The following is a 22,765-nucleotide window of genomic DNA, read 5'->3' as shown; positions in this document are numbered from 1 at the left end:
ACACTGAAAAGACCTTCACCAAAATTTCAGGACAACTCACTAAAATGTCAGAAGCAGTTGTCCGGGAGCTCCAGGGCCTGGAACATTTTCACTTTATCCCCAGTTCTTTTTCATGTCATCTAAATTTGTGTCTTCTGCTTTGTGTGTCCTCTAACACATTTAATAGTACAATAAAAATATTTTAAAATAAAGCAGTTAAGTGGAATTAAAAAACTAAAATTATTCCTTTACAATGGATTCTATAGCCACTTTCTATGGCAAAAAAAAAAAAAGAAGAAGAAGAAGAAGAAAGAAAGGACAATAAAAATTGGAATGAATGTCAAAAATAAGTGATGAAGAGACCCTTTCAGTGACTCGTTATGTCCTAAATCTTTACCACAATCTGACATTCTGTCTACATCAGTACCCTGCCCTCACCCCAACCCACTATACCCAAACTAATGAGTGTAAACTTCAAGTTCCCCAGTGCTGGGGACTACCCAGCTCTACACTGGACACCTTCCTTCCGTCTGGCTCCCGTTGCCTGTTGAGGTTGCCTTCCACACACTCACACATGGCCTGTGTTGATTCAGACTCTAACTCAGATTCTAGTCACTGGTTCTTTCTGATCTAGACTACTGCAGAAACTCCTCCCAGTCATGGCCCAGTTGGCTGGCCCTCTGGCCCTAAGAGAAGGTGGAAATTTAATCTATAAATGAAATTGTACAGAATGACTTACTCATGTTGTCACAGGTCTGTAAGCAGCAAGCTACTTTGTGGGTAAAATGTAAATTTTTTTCTTAAACTTCCTCCTCTGAATACTCATTATGGCTCTTCTTTAAACCGAGATCGCCATAATGATTACAACAAGAAATTGTTGCCCAGGAGGGGCCCTCTAGAAGAATATGTGATATTTGTGAATATTGGATATGCCCAATATTTCGAGACCCAGCATCCTGGAGGCTACCTCTCTTTCTGAGCTAAATAGTACTTTGGATATTTTTAATTAGAATAAAATGAGCATTTTCAAAATCCTTAGAGACGAAGACTGGCCAAAGGGCTTTACGTGTCTTTTAATTCTGTCAAACACAAGTTGCAAGAAATAGCCTGCTACAACATTGATTCTATCCAGCCATTTCCCTAAATTGCAAAAATATTCCCTGATCGAAGAAGCCTTGACCTCAGCTATGACATTTCTCCTCCAGTAACTGAAGCCAGTAGCCAAGGAGTTGCCTGCGACCTACAACTCAGTCCCCAGAGTCCCCGGAAACTGGGCCAGGAGAAAGAGGGGCTTGAATACCGTGACCTTTTGTATAGTGTCTACTGAGCAAAACTTGTGGGTTCAAGATAAACTCCAGTTACAATCTCCTTTTGCCTTATCTGGGACTCAAAGGAACAAAGGTCTCCATAATTCATTTTTGCTGTAAAGCAAGGTTGAGTCTACAGTTAAAACACACGCACATACACACAAAAACACATTCACACACACACACACACACACACACATCAAAAGATGAGACAAAGTTTCTTAATAAAGACTCTAAATAGAGAGATGAAGGGGTGTGTCTCCCCACCTATCCACCTACCACAGAATGATATAACAAATGTTCTAAAAAGAGAGTACAGTGGTCTCCTATCTTACTTAAAAACAGAGGGTCTTACTTAAATTATGGGTTCTATTTATTCCCATAAGGAAGAAAGGCCATTATCTGGCTGCCTCGGGAGTTCCAGTTTTCATTCAGGAACTCAACAACACTACAACAAAAACTCCTCTAATCCTACAACAGCTCTTGGCAACTCCAAGCACCAACTGCCATTTAAATACCAACAGACATCATGTTTTAGGCAAAAAAAAAAAAAAAAAAATCTTCTATTTCCAATGTGTTTGGCAACAAACAGAAAGCAACAGTATGTTCCAAAAATAACCGGATGTTTGTTCATCAATGATAAAGGAATAAACTCCCGACCACGTTTGACTGAGGTAGACACTCTCTTTCTCCACTCTACACTTGGTGCAGCTTCTCCATCACCAATGTGACCTATTCACTACTACAAAAACATGGGCAAGGTTTCTGCTTCCCAGGAAGCACCTAGAAACATCACGGAAAACCGTATTGTCTGGAAAGTCCAGTGCCAGACAAAATGGAATAGTCCACCTCAACTTCCCCCTACTGCTTGCAGTGGAAATCTCAGACACAAACAGAAACTACTCATAGACTCAGAAGGCAAACAGTTATAGATAGACCAGAGAGACGACAGAGTGATCCCTTCCAAGACATGAGCTTCCTAGATTCTGCTCTTTTTCCTTTGACTTTGACCCAACATCAGCCCTGTGTCCCATACCAGGTCCTTGAAAGTACTTTGGAAAAACTGAGTGAAGAACCTGTGAGAACGATCCTTGGGCACTAAAAAGTGTGGAGATCATAGAGAGGAGGAAGCTGGAGAATGGGAGATGCTCGTCCTGCCTCAGGTTCCAGTATCCTCCCTCAGATGAGCCTGTGCAGCACAGCTGTACGTGAAGACTGAGGGGTCCAGGTTAAAATGTCATCTATTGTCCTATCCTGGAGTGCTACCCACAAGAAACTGACCCACAGGGGCAAAGCAAAGGCTACGAAAGCTAGGCTTTCATTGCAACCACCATCTGCAGATGTCAAGAGAAAACCTAGAACCTAATGAGGCTGATTACCTGCTAATAAAATAAATAAACATTCTCCGTGAGAGATACCAAAAGATTTATAATGTAATGCTCAAAAATGCCTAAAATTCAATCTGATAGTACTTGATATTCAAAGGATCAAGACAGTGTGATCAACTCTCAGAGGAAACACGTTCTACAGGTGGAAACTCTGAGAGGATCCAGACCTCAGGATCAAGGGCATAAAAAGCTTTTACAAACCCTCCCCATGAGGAAAAGACCTCTTAGAATAAGAAGGTGCTGACGTTACCAGATGAGATGGTGTGTGTGTGTGTGTGTGTGTGTGTGTGTGTGTGTGTGTGTGTCTGTGTGTGAATTTTAGAACTGGGAAAAGACACATAAAATGTATAGTATTAAAAATTGACTGGCCGGGCGGTGGTGGCGCACGCCTTTAATCCCAGCACTTGAGAGGCAGAGGCAGACGGATTTCTGAGTTCGAGGCCAGCCTGGTCTACAGAGTGAGTTCCAGGACAGCCTGGGCTATACAGAGAAACCCTGTCTCAAAAAAAAAATAATAATAATAATATTGACTGAATGAGGCTTATAGCACAGAATAACAAGGGAGAAAATAAAGAACCCTGCAAACAGGCAAGGAAAATAGGGGTTTTAACAATGGAAACAACTTAGGAAAACTTGTTTTCAGCACAAAGCAAACATCCAACATCTATAACACTGGGGGCCAAAATTATAGCGAAGGGGGCCATGTCATAAAAAGAAATTTTAGAAATAATAATTTTAAAAACCTTAAATTCTGTGAAGGATGTGAGACTAAGCCTCTATGGGTGACACAGAAGTGATAGATGTCTGTGTTCCAGGTGACACTCACTACGTGATGATAGATGTCTATGATCCAGTGAGCTATGATGCTCACTAAAGGACAGCCTCTGTTGAGAAGTTCTAATATACACAGAAGTTCTGATATACACAGGATACAAACCATCTTAGAACATGCAGGAAATGGGCAGTGAGGCAAGGATGCAGTTAAACATGGGCTCAGAAACATGGCCTCCCCTTCACCAAGGCTATTGGCTTCTGCTCTTGCCAAGGGCCTGGCTTGCCAACAGTAGAACGTAGCCATGAGCCCTGGACTAGCACAATTTCCTGGGTGTCCTCGCTAACCACTCACTAACAAATGCATTATAGTGAGTCCACTTCAGCACAAAAGGAGAGAGAACATGTCCTCGCCAGAAATAGACCCTGGATGGGAATTTGTCTTCTCTGTGGTTTTCTTGAACTGCTGTCAACAGAATTCAATAGAATTGCAAACGTCTTGCCATCATCATAATATCCCACACACATCATTTCTGACCGAGAACCTATTCACTTGAAGAGCAGCAATAAGTGCATACCCATGGTATTTAATGACCTATCCCTCTAAAAAAGAATGATAGGGTGGACTGCTGGGGATTCTGTCCCAGAAACAGATGGGAGACAATTCCATGAAAGGACAGTTCAGTCATAAGGTGCAAAGCAATGTTTGTAATGTTGACCAATCGATGGTGCCAAAATGCATTGATTCGGGGATCCAAAATTCAAAGTGGGAATGGCTCTTTTCACTGTTGTATCTGAAATACATGAATATACCTTTAAATCCTGTCTCTAGGGCTTTGGATTCTATGGATCTGGAGATCTCTGGTGCTCAGAACATATCAATACTTCTATTATTGATTAATGTGGTTCTGCTGAACTGATTCTTGAGACAAATAGCAGTGGTCAGATGGCTTCCTCAAATGAACAAGCAAAGGGGATGAAATTGTACTGCCCAGAATAATTAATACCAACTAGCCAAGGAAAACCAGGTTTCTGACACTCAATTGAAGTGAATGGGATTATATCAAAAACATAGATGATTTCCTTGGATCATCCCTTAGTATTTCCATGTTCAAAAAAAAAAAAAAAAAAAAAAAAAAAAAAACAAATAGAAAGCAGGCAGAGTAGCAGACGCTAGGAGTTACAGCACTTGGAAGACTGATTCAGGACAATCACAAGTTCAAGGCCAGTCTGAGCTTCATAAACAGTGCCCTGTCCTGTCTCAAAAACAAAACAAAGGCCCGGGAAGATAGCTGAGCAGGTCAAGGCACCAGTCCTGATGACCTGACTTTGTACCCCAAGTTCCACATGGTAGAGAGAATAGAGTTCCACAATCTATCCTCTGATCTCTGCACATGCACCATGACACACATATCCATACACAGTCAGTAAATAAATGTAATTTTTAAAAGAAAATTTTTAATTAGTGTGCTACTGTAGTAGATGCCCATATCTCCAATTCCACCCACACACACACAAGGCAGAAACACTAAAGAATCAAGACCTTCAGAAATGAAGGTTCAGGCACCCCATCAAAAAAAATTCAGCCAATGTTTCCTAAGGACAAATGAGACACATATGGCAGAAGGATTCAGGTGCATCTGTCACATCTGTCCATCATAGACGCAGGGACTAAAAGAGCAGTACACACTTCCTCCTGGCTTACTGCATACTACACAGGATGTGTGAAGGTGTTCTGTGTCCCTTCCCTTTATCATTGTTACAAGTGTGAATGAAGATGGTTGGTTTTACAATTTAATTTTAAGAATAATAGATGGTTATTCGTGGGTCTGTGACAGGTATGCAGGAACTTTCTTTCAATATTTGCTGGAGCTTTGTATCTTCTGTCAGGTAGACAATGAGAAAAGATTTAGTATACGCAAATTATATTCAACAACACATTGAGATCTTAAGCAGGATCTAGTGTATTCTATACCATGGGTACAAGGATGGTTCAACATAAATCAAGAAATGTAATGTAGCACATAATAGACTTAACAACAGAAATCACATGATCATCTCAATAGAGGATGAAAGAAAGGCCTTTAGTGAAGTTCAACATCCCGACATGGTCAGGAATGTCCCAGAAGAAACGAGAACTAGAAGAAATATATTCCAGCATAATAAAAGTTATATATGGCAAACCTATAGCAAACATTATGCAAATGCAGAAAAAACAAAACATTTTTTCTAAAACCCAGAGTGAGATGGTAGTTACCTCTGTCTCTCCACTCTTGCTCAAAATACTGCTCAAAGTCTTAGCAAGAGCAATAAGGCAGAAAGGGATGCGTCATTGTTCCTATTTGCAGATTACATGATCTTACACTTAATGTACACTGAAGACACCACCAGAAAACTCTCAGATCTATTGTTTCTTCGGCAAAGTAATAGGACACAAAATCAACACTCAAAAGCAAGGGCTTGGAGTGGGGAGACAGCTCACTGAGTAAAGTACTTACCATGGATTATGAGGACTAGAGTTGAGATTTCCAGTATCCACATAAAAGCTGGGAAAGTATTCATGGTGGCCACCTGTAATCTTAGCATTCAGGAAGTAAAGGCAGGGCATTCCTGGGGCAAACTAGCTAACCAGGTTAGCTGGAACCTGTGAGCTCCATGTTCAACAGAAACCCTGGCTCAATAAATAAAAGTAGAAAGTGATCGAGAGAGATACACAACATCAACCTCAAGCCTACACACGCATGTATACATATGTATATGCACACACACATGTGCATACCATATGTACATATATTTGCCAAGTAATATTAGGATTGGACTTGATGATACGTGCCTATAACACAACACTTGGGAGGTAAAGGCTGGAAGATCAGGAGTTCGAGGTCATCCTCAGCCACATAGGAGTTCAAAGAAACAAATGGAAGAAGATGCAGAAGACAGAGATCTCATGTACATGGACGGACAGAATTAGTATTATAAAAGTTACAAAAAATGCTAAAATTATCTATAGATTTTAATATAATCACCATCAAAATTGCAACAGCATCCTTTACAGAGCTATTAGGGAAAACTTCTAAAATTAAAAGAGACACAAAAAACCCTGAACAACCAAAGCAGTCCTAAACAAGGCTAGAGATACCAGAATAACGCAAACTATACACCTACCCACACTAACAAAATACGTGTGGGACTGTCAGAGACACAGACATATAGGCCAATGGAACAAGACAGAAGACCCATCAATAAAGCCACACAGCCAAGATACCTAATCATATTTTTTAAGGGAAAGAGAAAAGAGGAATTGAAGGAAATACTTGTCTCTTCCATCAACGGTGCTGGAAAATCTGGGTATCCACAGGAAAAAGAATAAAACTAGTCTATATCTCTCACCCCCCACAGATACCAATCCCAAATTGATGTAACATGATGATCTAAGAGAAGGCTTGAAATAGCTAGAGGAAAATATCTCAGGATAAAGGCATTGGGGGGGGGGGGTGCTTTCCAAAAAAAAAAAAAAACCAATAGCCTAGCTCACAATCCCCATAACTGACAAGCGGAATTGCAGGCACTTGAAATGCATCTGTGTAGCCAAGAAAACAATCAGCAGAGCGGAGCGACAGCCTACAGAATTGGAGAAAATATTGCCAGCTATCCATCTAACAGGGAACTGATATTTAGAATCAATACAGAATTCCAAAAATTAAACACCAAAGAAGCAAAGCTATCTATTCAATAAATAGACTACTGAGTTGAATAGAAAGTTCTTGAAAAAAATAAAAAGAGTGACCAAAAATATTTGGGGAAGCTGTTCAGCTCTTATCACGGGAACAGAAATGAGGAGAACTTGTGGAGCTGTCTCACTCTGGTCAGAATTAGTCAGAATGGCTGTTATCAAGAAAACAAATAGCAAAATGCTGGTGAGAATGTGAAGAAAGAGGGACCTTCGAATGTGGCTGGTAAAGTCTATGTGTAGCCACCATTGAAAGGGGTGTTCTCAAAAAACTGAAATGCAGAACTCCCGTTAGACCCGGTTATCCCACTTCTGGATATATGCCCCAACGTATCTCAGTCAGCAGAAATTCTCCCCTATCCATGCTCAGTGCCTCACTACTCACAACTGAGACCTGGAACCTGCCTAGATGGCCATCTAAAGACGAATGGACAAAGAAAAGATAACACAGCACACAACGGAATTTTGTTCATCTGTAAAAGGAATGCGATTATGGCATTCACGCAAATGGATGGGACTTAAGATTATCCTGTTAGCAAAATAAGCCAGATTCAGAAATACAAATATGTTTTCTGCCATAAGCAGAATCTAATTTAAATTTAGATAGATGACAGACAGACAGATAATGAAAATAGAAGTGGGACTATAAGAGGAAGGAAGGAAGGAACAAGAGAAGATAATGAAATGCATGTGTATGTATGTGTGTATTGTGCACATATGTTTATATATGTGTGTATGTACATGTGTGTGGTGTGTACATGTATGCTTGTGTATATATGTGTGTGCACATATGCTTATATGTGTGTACACACATGCATGTGTGTGGTGTGTGCATGTGTATATGTGTACATGTATGTATATGTGTGTGTGTGTGTGATGAAAACAGAAGAGGTATTTTGGAAGAGATAAGGGATAGAAGACAGGAGATGGACGAGAACAGAACATGAAATAGAGATGACACATAATGAACCCTATGTCTCTGTACACTAACCAAAAGTTCAAAAAAATAAGTGTCTGAAAAATATGTAATTTTTATGAAAATGCAAAATGTAATCAATATACAAAAAATGTACCAGGCACATTTGTTATCTTATTCCTTTCTGCTCTTTGATGCTGCTGAGGAAGCATCACTGAAGGATCTCATCACCCTGCCGTAACGTCTAAGTCAGAATCTTCCAAGGAGCAGGAAGAGCTGTGGAAGCTCTTCACCGGTGCTGGCAGAAGCTCTTCACTGGAGGGCTGAGCTTCGAAACTACCCATGAGAGTCTGAGGAGCCATTTTGAGCAATGGGGAATACTAACCGACTGTGTGGTAATGAGAGATCCAAACACCAAGAGATCCAGGGGCTTTGGTTTGTCACCTACACTACTATAGAGGAAGTGGATGCTGCCATGAAAGCAAGACCACACAAGGCAGATGGAAGAGTTGCGGAACCTAAGAAGAAGATTCTTAGGTGTCAAGAGAAGATTCTCAGAGACCAGGTGCCCACCTAACTGTGAAAAGGATCTTTGTTGGTAGTATTAAGGAAGATACTGAAAAACATCACCTACAAGATTATTTTGAGCAGTATGGAAAAATTGAAGTGATAGAAATTATGACTGACAGGCAGTGGAAAAAAGAGGGGCTTTGCTTTTGTCACCTTTGATGACCATGACTCTGTGGATAAGATTGTTATTCAGAAACACTTTACTGTGAATGGCCACAACTATGAAGTAAGAAAGGCTCTGTCGAAGCAAGAGATGGCTAGTGCTTCATCCAGCCAGTGAGGTTGAAGTGGTTCCAGAAATTTGGTGGTGGTTGTGGAGGCAGTTTTGGTGGCAATGACAATTTTGGTCAAGGAGGGAAACTTCAGTGGTCATGTTGGCTTTGGTGGCAGCCAATTTGGTGGATATGGTGGCAGTGGGGATGGCTAAAAATGGATTTGGCAATGATGGTGGTTAGGGAGGAGGCAGCCTTGGTTACTCTGGAGGAAGCAAAGGCTATGAAAATGGTGGACAGGGTTATAGAAACCAGAGCAGAGGCTATGGCAGGAGTGGTAGCTGTGACAGCTGTAACAACGGAGGAGGCGAAAGTGGCTTTGGTGGTGGTAGTGGAAGCAGAGATAGTGGAAGCTACAATGATTTTAGCAATTACAACAACCAGGCTACAAATTTTGGACCAATGAAGGGAGGAAACTTTGGAGGCAGGAGCTCTGGCCCTTGTGGTGGCGGAGGCCAGTACTTTGCTAAACCATGAAACCAAGCCGGCTATGGAGGTTCCAGCAGCAGCAGTAGATATGGCAGTGGCAGGGGATTCTAATTACATCCAGGAAACAAAGCTTAGCAGAAGAGAGCCAGAGAAGAGACAAGGAAGCTACAGGTTACAACAGCTTTGTGAACTCGGCCAAGCACAGTGGTGGCAGGGCCTAGCTGCTACAAAGAAGATATGTTTTAGACAATACTCATGTGTGTGGGCAAAAACTCCAGACTGTATTTGTGGCTAATTGTATAACAGGTTATTTTAGTTTCTGTTCTGTGGAAAGTATAAAACATTCCAACAAAAGAATTTACTGTAGACCTTTTTCACCCATGCTGTTGATTGCTAAATGTAATAGTCTGATCATGATGTTGAATAAATGTGTCCTTTTTTTTAAAATGTGCTGTGCAAAGTTAGTCTACTCTGAAGCCATCTTGGTGAACTTCCCCAGCAGTGTGAAATTAGGATTCCTTCGGGGTGGTGCCAAGTTCCATTTGGAATTTATTTACGATTGCTTGGGTGGAGAAGCCCTTATCTTCAAGAACCTTGGTGTGGTTAAACTGCCAGTTACTGTTGTAACTGTTAATGAGTTTCACCATTGAAAGGGTCATCCAAGCAAGGTCACAATTTGGTTATAAAATGGTTGCTGGCACATCCCATGCAATATCAAAATTGAATAATGGTGTCAGATAAAATAACAGATGGGAATGAAGCTTGTGAATCACCCATTATCTTGTATACGCAATAAACAATTTAATTCTCTTGAAAAAATGTATACTTTTTTAAACAGTGTCTGTAAATATGAATATTCCCAGACATACAATCATAAAACTATAAGATCTTTTTAAAGCATTCTGAGACTTAAGAGCACAGATTATAACCCAGACAGATACTATTGATGAATTAGACTTCATCAAAATTACAATTTTCTGTGACTGAGAAGATAAGCAGCAATCTGAAAGAAAAATACCAGAAAAGCATAAATTCAGCTAAGGACCAATGTCTAAAATATAATTTATAAGGAACACTCAAATGCAACAGTAAAAATTATCCAAAAAGGAATTGGGCAAAATAAATAAAAGTATACCTAAGTGGCTATCAAAAAGATAAAATATGCATTTGAAAAGACATTCAAAATCACTAATAACTACTGAGATGCAAATTAAAACCATAATAGAAGCCACTTCATGCTCATTCGGGGCAGTTAACTTTGTAAAAACAGTGACACCACGGGGAAAGTAAACTGATAGCACCAAACTTAGAAACAATGAAAAAACACACAACTGTCAAATGAATCGGCAACTGCAGTCCTGGACACTTGTTCCAGAGAAATGAATTCTCAGTCACAAAAGCCTGTATGTGGATGTTCATAGCACCTTCATTTGTACCATTCAAGCACTGGAAGCAACCAGGTGCCCTTCACTGGGTTAACAGTTCAACTGATACAACCACTATGGAGAGCTCTTGGGGCTGCTTCTGGGAATTTAGGGAGAATATTTGACATTGGGCTAGGACAAGGAAGTAAGCTCAAGAAAAGACAGCCGAGGAATGTATTCCTTGTACCTTGATCATCTTGATAAGTCCCTATAAACAGTGACCTCAGGACCTTTGTCTATGCCTCATTTGTACTTGACTACTTTGCTTATGCCTTAGGACTGACTATATTCGTTGTATGTACCTAGAATGATATAAAGCAGACCGGGAGAAATTAAACCTGCTTCAGCACTTGCTGGCGTCATATTATAATGCTGTCTAATTCTCTCTTTTTTTTTTTCTTTAATCCTCACTCCCTCCCTTGAGAACCTGTTGACTGACTGAGCTGACTTGGTCAAACCACAAGATGGAATATGACCAGCAACAAAAAGGCACAAACTGCTGACAAGGGGAACAAGCCAGGGGGCGTTCAAAAAAAACAGAGGCTTAGTAAAAAAGGTTATTCAATTCTACACAAATGGTTGCATTAACATAGCATTCGTGAAATGATAAAAATACAGAGATAGGGAACAGACTGATGGTTACCTGGAGCTAAAGAGTGGATCAGAGAATTCTGTTGGCTAGGCTGGCACGTCAGAGATTTGTAAGACTCAACCCCATCCTAACAATCATATCTACAGGGTCAAGAAAAATCGTGAGCTACAGAATAGAGGTGACCACAGCTGAGGGAGCAGACAGCCACGAGCAGGAGCCTCACAGGAAAGGAGAGCTGGGAGATGACTTAGTGGAGGCTCGGCGTGGGTGAGTCTGAGAGACCGTCAACACCAGAGAGATTCAATCACTGCCGCTGTACTTAACTCAGTTTCCCCTTCCAGAGATCTCCAAAGGTCTCACAGTGAGGTGTGGGAAAAGGGGGAGCACCCTTCCGCCACCCACCACCCACCCCACCTATTTCCATCTGGAGAACAAGAAGATGGAACTTACATTTAAAAATATAAGAGTGTTCTATCTTTCTTGATAAGGTTTGCCCTTGGGAGAAATTATTTCTGAGATTAATTTGTTAGTGTTCACTGGAGCCTAACTAGCCAGAAAGAATTTTCAACCAGAAGTGACTCTAGTCATCCTATCCCACTGAGGACGGAGAGACATTAAGGAGCACATTTGAAGGTCAGGATCCAGAGAACAGATTCACTCATATGCTAACACCTGACCATAGGAGTTCAGCATGCTTCTCACCTGCTTTCCTTAGTGTGCTCCTGAAGGCCTGATGACAGCTCCTTTCCCCACAATGCCTAGCAAGAAAAAGTGCAAAGCACACAAGGGCAAAGGGCGCAGCTGGAAGAGACAGAGAAAACATCAAACCCAGGCTCAGATGTAACTACTGCTGGGCTATTGAAATTAGCATTCTAGGAACTAAAACCTGCAAGATGCTAAGGACTCTCTCAGGCAAAAGGGGCTGCTTACTTAGAATGTTAGGGAAACCTAGAAACTCTGAGGAAGAACATGAGAAGGATGGTAGGGATCAAAAACACAGACACAAATGAAGAACGGCCTCTGTGGGCTTCATTAGTGAATAGGACATTGTGGCGGAAGGACCTCTGAACTTGAGGCTATCTCTATAGAGACCTCAAAAACAGAAAAAGAAGGGAGGAATCCAGGAAAGGAGCTGACGATAAAAAAAGAACAAAACATTTGAGAACTATGAAAGGTGAGACATTCACAACAGGGAAAGAAGAAAGGAAGAAAGGAAGCAGATGAAATGATAACGACTGAAATTTTCCCCAAAAAAAACAATGTCAGGGCCCTAAGCATCCACCCAGGAAGCAGAGAGGATGCCAAAGACCTGAAAAGCCAGGAATGCTGTGTTTAGCTCTGTCATTGTCACACTGCAGGAAACCAAGGCTTACCTCTAGAGGAGAAGATCACGTGACCTCATGAGTTCCTCCCCCCCCCCCCACCTCCTTCAGCAAATTCTACTGCCATGTGCCACCAGAAGACCATGGTGCACAGATCAACTAAGCAGGGATCATAGGAGCTCACAGAGACTAAAACTGTAATCACAGAGTCTGCAGGGGTCTCTGCTACGTCCTCAGAGTACATGCTATGCCGCTTACCTTAGGGATTTTGGGGGACTCCTCACAGTGGAAGTGTGTGTGTGTATGTGGGGGGGTGTCTCTGGCTCTTTTTCCTAATCTTGGGACCCTTTTCTTCCTACTGGATTGCCATGTCCAGCCTTAATATGAGGGTTTGTGCCTAGTCTCGTTGTATCTTGTTATGCTATGTTCAGTTGGCATCCCTGAGAGGCTTGCCCTTTTCTGAAGGGAAACAGAGGAAAAGTGGATGAAAGTGGGGAGTGGGAGTGGGGGGATTTGGAGGAGTGGAGGAAGAGGAGATACGGCCAGGATATATTGTGTGAGAGAAGAATAAATAAAAAGAAAGAAACATGACCTATTGACCTGCCCTGATTAAAAATAAGCCTGATGTTTGCTCAGAAACCATGCAAAAACCAAATAAAGTGGGATGTTTTAAAAGTTAAAGATTTAGCAACTACACTAATTCCCCAGATCCTCAAATAAACTCTTTATGAGGAAAAAGAAAAGAAAATTTAAAAAAAAATACCACTCACTTTGCAAAATTATCCTTCAAAAGAAAAGGAGAACTGGAGACTGGCTCAAATTAAAAAAAAAAAAAAAAAAAACCTGAAAGATATGTTCTTTGAAAAAAATGTTAGGAGTTTTTCAGAGAAAAGGAAATTATGTAAATCAGGATCGTAGGTCTATATGAAGTATTGCAGAAGGAAAAAGTGAACATAAAACACTTCATTTGTTATACTTAATTGATATAAAGGATCATACCAGCAAAAATGATAAAAGCAACATGTTTTATCATATATTCTACATGCATTTAATACATACACACATACACATACATATACATATGTGTGTATATATATGTGTGTGTATATATGATATGATATGATTGAATCATATATATATATATGATATATATATATATATGATTGAATGAGATACCCCTTGTAAGTCTTGAGCATTTGAATACTTGGACCTAGTGAGTAGCTATTTATGAGATATGGCCTTGTTGAAGGAAGTGTGTCACTGAAGCTGGAATTTGTGGTTCATGGTGTGAGCTCTGGGCTACTGTGTCTTGCTTCTTCTCCGCCATCATGGACTCTCATGCTCTGGAACCACAAGCACAAAATAAACCATTCCTTCTACAAGTTACCTTGATCACAGCAATATAGAAGCGACTAGCCTGACATACAGTACATACGTTTGTGTGTAAGTGAGACAAGTGGCAGCAATGGCATGGCTGAGAACTAGGGTCCCGTCACCATCACAAAATGCACCACTCGTGGAGCAGCACGAAGCCACTGAAAGTAGAGTTAGATTAGTGATGGATATGCATTGCAGCTCCTACAGTAGCCTCTAAAAAGCTTCTTTTTATTATTTAAAACAGAGGCAAGCTATTGCACATGTAACTACACCCATCTGATATTTCACAAAGAAGCCAAAACTATACGCTGGAGATAAGACAGCATCTTGAATAAATGGTGCTGGGGAAAGTGGATGTCAAAATGCAGAAGAGTGAAACCAGACCCGTATCTATCATCCTGTATGGGAATTAACTCCAAGTGGATCAAAGACCGCGGTTTGAAACCTAACCTGCTGGAAGAGAATAGGCAGGAGCTTACATGCTATAGATGTGGGAATGAACTTCCTGAAAAAGACTCCACTTGCCAAGGAATTTAGGCCAACAATAGACAAGTATGACCTCATAAAATTAAAAAGCTTCTGTGCAACTAAGGAAACAATCCGGTGAATAAGAAACCCACAATTACATATCTGACAACACCTTAATATTCAGTATGTGTATATAAAGGACTCAAAAAAAGAGAGTCAAGAAAACAACCCAATTTAAAAAAATGGACTATGGGCTTGAACAGAGAGTTCTCAATAGAGAAAATAAACTGGCTAAGAAATATTTCAAAAAGCATTTATCAGACGTAGCAATTAGAGAAACGCAAGTTAAAAACAACTGAAATTTCATCTCACCCAGTCAGAACAGCAAAGACTGACAAAGCAACTGATGACAGACGCTGGTGAGGTTGTAGTGAAAGGGGTCTCATTCACTGTTGATGTGACCACAAATTAGTGCAGCCACTCTGTGGAGTGTGGAGAACTCAGTATGGAGAATGCTTAAAAAATTAAATCAGTCCTACAACCGGTCCATACCACTCCTTAGCATCTGACCACAAGACTCTAACGCTCACTACACTCTACCTGCCCAGCCGTGTCCTTCGCTGTTCTATTCACAACCACCAGGAAATGGAAACAACCTTACAGTCCTTCAGCAGAAGAGTGGGTAATGAAAATGTGGTACATATATGTACTCAATGGAATCCTGTTTAGATGTAAAGAAAAATACAGTCATGAAATTTACAGGGAGACGAAGCAGCTAGAAGATATTATACTGAGTGGAGTAACACAGAATCAGAAAGACAAGAACGACATGGTGTCTCTTATTTGTGAAGCCTAGCTCCAAATCTTTGGCCATGAGCATATAACCTGGAGTAACCTCAAAAAGCAGGAAAGTAATGGGGGGCGTGGGAAAGTAGTGGGGGCATAAGAAGGGGAGTCTGGAGAGCAGAATTGGGGGTTAAGTATGAAGGGGAAATGAGAAAATGGAGATGAGGACTTTAATTGGAGAGGGGAAGGGAGGTCAGGAATAAGAAGGAGGAAGAAGGGAGAAACAATAGGCATCCCTTTGAGCTTTGGGTCAGGGCAGTCCAAGAGATTCCTCCCAAAACAATAGTCTGCTGTTGTTGCCCTGGGTCTCGGGGGCTAAAGGTAAGTCCTATAGCTGAAGACACCACACACTTTGGACACAGGACTCAGGGTACTCGGGCTGGTTCTGTGAGAACATGCACTGTGTTCACATGATGGCAGACTTCAGGCAAGTAAAACATTACACATAAAAACGGGGTTTTTTCTTTTTTAAAGTCAGATCTTTACAGCACTTATACACAAACACAAAAGGCTAGAGATTAATGAAAACTGGAAGGCACGAATAGTTATGAATAAAGCAGCAGATAGAGACGCTGAACACGTATGATAGACATCACAACCGCTTGAGTGGGGTGCCATCTGGAAAAGAGAAATCACAGAGATAATAAAAAGATCAGTTGAAGTCAAGGGCAGGGAGATGAAGGGAAATGGGAGGGACACTGAGGATTTGAGGGGGTGCCACGGAACTACTCTGCATGATACTGTAATTGTGGTACATATCATCACACATTTGTCCAGACTCACAGAGCATAAAACACTAGGGAATACTGATGCAAATGAGGGAGGTTAGTGATGAGAACTTGAGGTCTCAGTGTGGATTCATTAATTATAACAAATATCCCCCTCTAGTGGAAGATGTTGGTAATACAGATGAGTAGGCAGTCTACATACGGAAACTCTTTTACTCAAGTTTACAATGAATTAGAAATACTCTTCAACAGGACAGGAGTGGGATGCTGGGGTTAGAGAGATGGCTCAGGCACTAGGAGAGCTTATTGCATAATGATGGGAGCCAGAGTTTAGAGCCCCGAACCCACATAACAAACACATCAGGCATCCCTTCAAAATGCCTATAACCTGCAAGGTGGGTTTTGAGAGAGCCAGAGACAGGAAGGACTGCTGAGGTTTGTTGGCTTTTATCCTAACTCAGTAAATGCAAGTCCCGAGTTCACCTTGCAAGAGAGAGGCAGAGAGTGGCAGAAGAGGATACCTGGCATAGGTGTGTAAACCTTCACATAAATGCACGTCCATGCACTCACACTGACACAGATGCAAGCATATACAAATAAATACAGCAACCCTTTTAAAGTAGTCTAGTTTTTAAGGAGGTGGTAGGTACAATCTGTCTAGTTAATGGATCTGTCTAGCAAAGAGTCATGGACAGTTTCCTTCTTTGTGGTTTACTCCATCGTTGTCAGTATCTTGGCTTTAATCGTGTGCTTGTTTTGCAAAATGTTACATACGCAGATTTCTCATCATATTATTTCTTACATTTAAATGTGAATTTATACACATATGTCAAAATTTAAATTAAAAAAGGAATGGACTGCTAACATATTTAGAATGTGACTGAATCTCAAAATTGTTATGCGGGGTGGAAACTAAACATTAAAAAATAAATACTATATAAATGTACATAAAATATAACTAATATGAAAGCTACAACTTCTAACTTTAGTTTTACTGAAAAAAGAATACATTTGAAAGAAAAGAATAGATAAATGGGCCAGGAGTAATAAAGGCTAAAATTCAAACAATCAAGAAGGTTATAAAAATGATTTTTTGTCTTGACTGTGGCAATGGATTTACAGATTTCAATAATTTAAAAAACTTCATTGACTCATATTTCAAATATGTGATAAATTATCTCTCAATAAAGTTAGTAGAGAAACAAAAAGAAGTGATTCACCCAGAAACACAGAACTGTTAACTGAAGCCTATGGCCCTGATCATCCAAGACTTGTGATTGATAGCCAGTGTTTTGAGAAAACTTTAAGTATCAGTCTATTAGCCAGGTGATGGTGGCGCACGCCTTTAATCCCAGCACTTGGGAGGCAGAGGCAGGCGGATTTCTGAGTTCAAGGCCAGCCTGGTCTACAGAGTGAGTTCCAGGACAGCCAGGGCTACACAGAAAAACCCTGTCTCGAAAAACCAAAAAAAAAAAAAAAAAAAAAAAAGTATCAGTCTATTAATTAATAAATGAACATCATTCAATACCTTTCACACACTAAATCTGCACATGGAATATTCTACAGACAACAACACAACTCAGTTCTTGAATATAACACAAGGACACAGATACAGGAGGAAAATGGCAGATGCAAGCCTGGAAGGATGTAATGATGAGAGGTGACTGCCCTTATGAGACAGACAAGGGCTCTCTCTGTTTCCCTTAACCCAGTCTTATCCCCCACTCTACATGAGAAAACCCGTGGCAGCCCTCCCTCCCAACACACACATACACACACACACACACAGAGAGAGAGAGAGAGAGAGAGAGAGAGAGAGAGAGAGAGAGACCACCCTGTTCCCAGCTCCCAGCTCTTTTGAATCCTGAAGTGAAAATTATTTCTGGTTTCTTTGGAAACTCAGTTATGTCATATGATGTTTTGCTGGGGCAGACACAGGTGAAAGAATGTTTTGCTGAAGCAGACACATGAAAGAATGTTTTGCTAAAGCAGACACATAAAAGGACACATGATATTTAGAAAAAATATAAATATGAACCCCCCAGACACTGGGAGAAAGCTCTGGCATTGGCTTGCCTTGACCCTCATCGCTGATCTTTGTTTGTCATGACTTGAGAGACAAACTCACCAAAGAACTTCTCATGATATTGCAGTGGCTTCTTGATGCTTCCATGGACTCAGGCAGAGCCTCGAGGTTTCTTCTGGATCAAACTGCCCGTTGCGGGATTTGTGAGTGGTGATTGCTAAGTGGACTGGACTGCAGTTGCTGGTTCATGTTGGTGTTTTGCTAGAGGACTGCACTGCTGACAAGGAAGATTGGAATCACTCAAAAAAAAAAAAATTCTAAAAAGGTTAACATCCCCCTTTGCCCTATTAACCTTTCTTTTCCACTACCTCCTGTGGGAGGTGGGCTAGAAGGGAGGTTGAAGTGTTTAAGAACCCTTTTTAAAGTAGGTTTTGAAAAATCTAAGCCAACAGAATCTCACAGATCTTATCTTCCTCCACATCCATTGCTTTGTCCCAGGCCCCAAACCCAGCAAGCACTCCATGCTAACCCAAGGCCTCTCCCCCAAAATAACAAGTAGACTGAAGGTGACCCCAGACCTTTCCTGCTGATCTGAGATCCAGCTACCACCAGGCTAGGTCTCATCCCTGGCTCTAGAGCAGGAAACCTGCTGCTGTCTCTATTCCCCCACTGACTCCACCCACAACCTTGCGCAAAGATCTTTTTTCCAACCCTCCTTCTGCCAGCTCATCCTATTATCCCAGCCTCTACACCAGCAGGCATTCACTGGGAACACACCAGCATAGCAGAACAGGGGAATAGTCTCCAACTCTAGAAGACACACCCAAGCTAACCCACAGGCCACAGAAGCCAGAAAACCAAGTAGGCTGCCTAAACAGCTTCTCTCCTCTGTTCCCCCAGCTTGAATCCCCCAGTCTCCTCCCCAGCTCTACAACAAAACACCCTTGGTGCGAGCACACACACACACACACACACACACACACACACACACATACACACACACTGAAAGAGTTAAAATCTTTTAACAAAGTAAATAAAATAAGAGTTCAGAACTGGGAGTTTAGGTCAGTGTGACCGAGTGCTATGGATACCAGGAGAGTTTGAGTTGTGCACCTTAGATACCAGGAGAGTTTGAGTTGGGAGTTCTCAGCATGCCCGTACATCCTGGATACCAGGAACTTGGCTGATTACGTATAGGCTCTTAGAGAATAGCCTATTCCTTGTACCCTGTCACAAACTGAATAATGGGCTGGGACTTTCCACAGGTGCTCTCCAATAGCCCTCCCTTACTCCCCCTGGGTTGTGTTTCCCCCCCCAGTTGTGGTTTTGGTCTTTAAATTCTCTCTGTCTCCAAAGCCCCGAGGTCAGACCCCACTACCCCTGCGTGGGCTACAGGTCTTGACCTCAGTATACTGATTAAAATATGCCTCTTGCTGATTACATCAAGTTTGGTGTCTTGCAGTTAATGGGTGGCCTTGAATTCCCGAGGCTTGCGTGAGGTCCTCCATTCATGGGGGCCTTACAGCACGTGCACCCATTTCTCATCTCTCATGGGAGATTTCCCCTTCTAACATTCCTTCCCCCACTCCTTGCTGTATCCCAAATCCCAGCTCCAGCAAGCACCCTGTGCTAACCCAGGAGCCACTCCTCCCAGGACAACAATTAGGCTAAAAGTGAAACCTCACCTTTCTTCCTGCTGCTTCTGAGATCCAAGCCTCCCATTTTCATTCCCAGCTTTGTAGCAGGAATCTATGGTCTTGTTTCATCTCTGGCCCCATCCCCAATTGATCACAAAGATCAATTTCCTCTCCAACCTTCCTTCCCCCAACTCACCCCAGTATCTCAGTCTCCAATGCCAGCAGGCATTCCCTGTGAACACAGCAGCTGAGCAGGCCAGGAAAACAGACAACACACAATCATCACACCTGCAAAAAAAAAAAAAAAAAAAAAAAAAAAAATCCAGGAAGGAAACAGAAAACCAGGAACAAAATACCCACTCAACAAAGACAAACCCAGAAATCAGCACCTAGACTTATAATCATCCCAATCTCAGAGGCCTAGACAACAGCACAAAGACACAATCAACAACGGCCAAAGCCTTATGTCTCCACTGGAGCCTAGCTCTCCAGCCACAGCAGGCCCTGAATATTCCAACATAGCTGAAGCACAAGAAAAAAGACCTTAAAACCAACTATATGAAGATGATAGTGGTTTTTAAAGATAAAATTAATAAATCCCTTAAAGAAATCCAGGAAAGGCACAGCCGTGACATGTCTTGACTTTTCAGATGTCCAATTTAGATATGGCAGCAGAATTCAGAGTATGCCGGAGGACCTCAGGAACCATGCCTAAGTCACACAAGAAAGCAGGGACTATTTTCATTGAAACCCAGCAGCTCTATGCAGCCATGGCTGACATCTTCCTAGAACACATGTGCTGCCTGGACACTAACTCTGCACCCAGCATTCCTGTAGCACTGGCATCATTTGTATCCTGCTTCCCTATCTGTGGTGATGCTGAAGAAGATGCCCTAAGTCTGGAATGAATGTGGCTCAGCTGAATTTCTCTCATGGAACCCATGAGTACCATGTAGAGACCATCAAGAATGTCCATGCAGCCATAGAAAGCTTCAAATCTGACCCCATTGTCTACCTGCCTGTTGCAGTGGCTCTGGACGCAAAGGGACCTGAGATCCAGACTGGACTCACCAAAAGCAGCAGCACTGCAGAAGTGGAGCTGAAGAAGGGAGCCACTCTGAAGATCACCTTGGACAACACCTACATGGAAACATGTGAGGAGAACAACCTGTGGTTGGATTATAAGAACATCTGCAAGGTGGTGGAGCTAGGCAGCAAGATCTATGTTCATATCAGATTCAGTGTCAGCTAACCTGGACCCTTGGGAGCATTCAGAGACTGAACCACCAACCAAGGAGCATACACGTGCTGATCTGAGGCCACCAACACATATGTAGCAGAGGGCTGCCTTGTCTGGCCTCAGTGGGAGAGAATGTGCCTAATCCTGTGGAGACTTGACTGGCCAGGGTGAGGAGATACCATGGAAAGGGAATCATCTCAGAGGCGAAAGGGAATGGGCATGGGGAAGTGACTCTGGGAGGGGGGACCAAGAGGAAGGCAGAATTTGGGGTGTAAATAAATAAATAAATAAATAAATCTATATGGATAACAGATTCATTTTACTGCCAGAGAAGGCGAAAAATGCTGACTTCCTGGTGGGAGGTGGAGACTGTTGGCTCCTTCAGCAGCAAGAACAGGATGGACCATTCCCAGAGCTACTGTGCACCTCCTCCCTGCTGTGTCAGAAAAGGACACCCAGGAGCTGAAGTTTGAGGTAGACCAGGATGTACACTTGGTGTTTGCGTCTTTCATCCACGAGGCAGTCGGTGTGCATGAGGTTAGAAAAGTCCTGGCAGAGAAGGGCAAGAAATCAAGATTATCAGCAAAATCAAGAACCGTGAAGATGCCTGCAGGTTTGATGAGAGTTTGGAAGGCAGTGATGGGATCATGGTGGCTCATGGTGACCTAAGCATTGAGATTCCTGCAGAGAAGAGCTTCCTGGCTCAGAAGATGATAACCAAGTGATACAGCGGAGCTGGGAAGCCTGTCATGTGCACCACACAGATGCTGGAGAGTGTGATCAAGAAACTGCATCCCACCCGTGCTGAGGCAGGGATGTGGCCAACATAGTCCTAGATGGAGCACATGGACTGTGCCATGCTATCTGGAGGAACAGCCTAAGGGAACTGCCCTCCAGAGGCTGTTTGCACGCAGCACCTGATCACTCATGAGATAATGGCTGCCATCCACCACTTGCAGTTATTCGAGTCACTCCACCATCTGGTACCTGTTACCAACAACCCCACAGAAGCTGCTGCCATCATCACCATGGAGGCCTGCTTCAAGTGCTGCAGTGAGGCCATTATCCTGGTAGCTAAGGCTGGCAGGAGTGCTTACCAAGTGGCCAAGTACCACCCTTGAGCTCCCATCATTGCTATGATGGGCAATCCCCAGACAGCTCACCAGGTCCTTCTGTACCATGGCATCTTCCATGTGTTATGTAAAGATGCAGAACAAGATACCTGGGCTGAGGATGTTGACCTTCGTGAAACTTGACCATGAATATTGGCAAGGCCCAAGGCTTCTTCAAGAAGGGAAATTATGCTGACTGGGTGGCATCCAAGCTCTTACTTTACCAACACCGTGTGTGTAGTGCCTGTGCACTGATGGCCCTCTGGAGCCCCTCTTCTAGTCCTTGTCCCATCCCATCCCTCCACACCATCAATTAGGCCAGCAATGTTTGTAGTGCTCGCTCTGAACTGTAGTGTAGCACTGGTGGGCTGGGACACCAGGGAAAATTAATGCCTCTAAAACATGAAAGAGTCCAGCTATCTATCGTACAACCCTACCCAAGTCAGGGGTGAAGGAGAAACGCAGGATTGGAAACCCTCTGACTTTATCACAAAAGGAGAGCAACATCTCTGTATACTTTGCTCCTGTAGAAAGTTGCCCAGAGAACTCCCATCCCTGGCCTTGAGTCAGGAGACAGCAAGAGTAGGGGCTGAGGGCATGGGGCCCAGGATTAAGGGTAGTTTACATTTGG

The 22,765-nt window shown here is 42.3% G+C and overlaps 2 pseudogenes; both read left to right on the top strand.

The window, feature by feature from the left end:
• The first annotated feature begins 5,258 nt into the window (after nt 1-5,258).
• LOC117693652 (heterogeneous nuclear ribonucleoprotein A1-like) lies at nt 5,259-8,941 on the top strand (annotated as a pseudogene).
• Nucleotides 8,942-20,489: 11,548 nt separating this feature from the next.
• On the top strand, nt 20,490-22,389 carry LOC117693651 (pyruvate kinase PKM pseudogene; annotated as a pseudogene).
• Nucleotides 22,390-22,765: the final 376 nt, after the last annotated feature.

Source organism: Arvicanthis niloticus, chromosome 21 (genome assembly GCF_011762505.2).
Source record: "Arvicanthis niloticus isolate mArvNil1 chromosome 21, mArvNil1.pat.X, whole genome shotgun sequence".
Classification (NCBI taxonomy): Eukaryota; Metazoa; Chordata; class Mammalia; order Rodentia; family Muridae; genus Arvicanthis; species Arvicanthis niloticus.
Note: the sequence above shows the minus strand (reverse complement) of the source record. Positions and strands in the feature narration are given on the sequence as shown.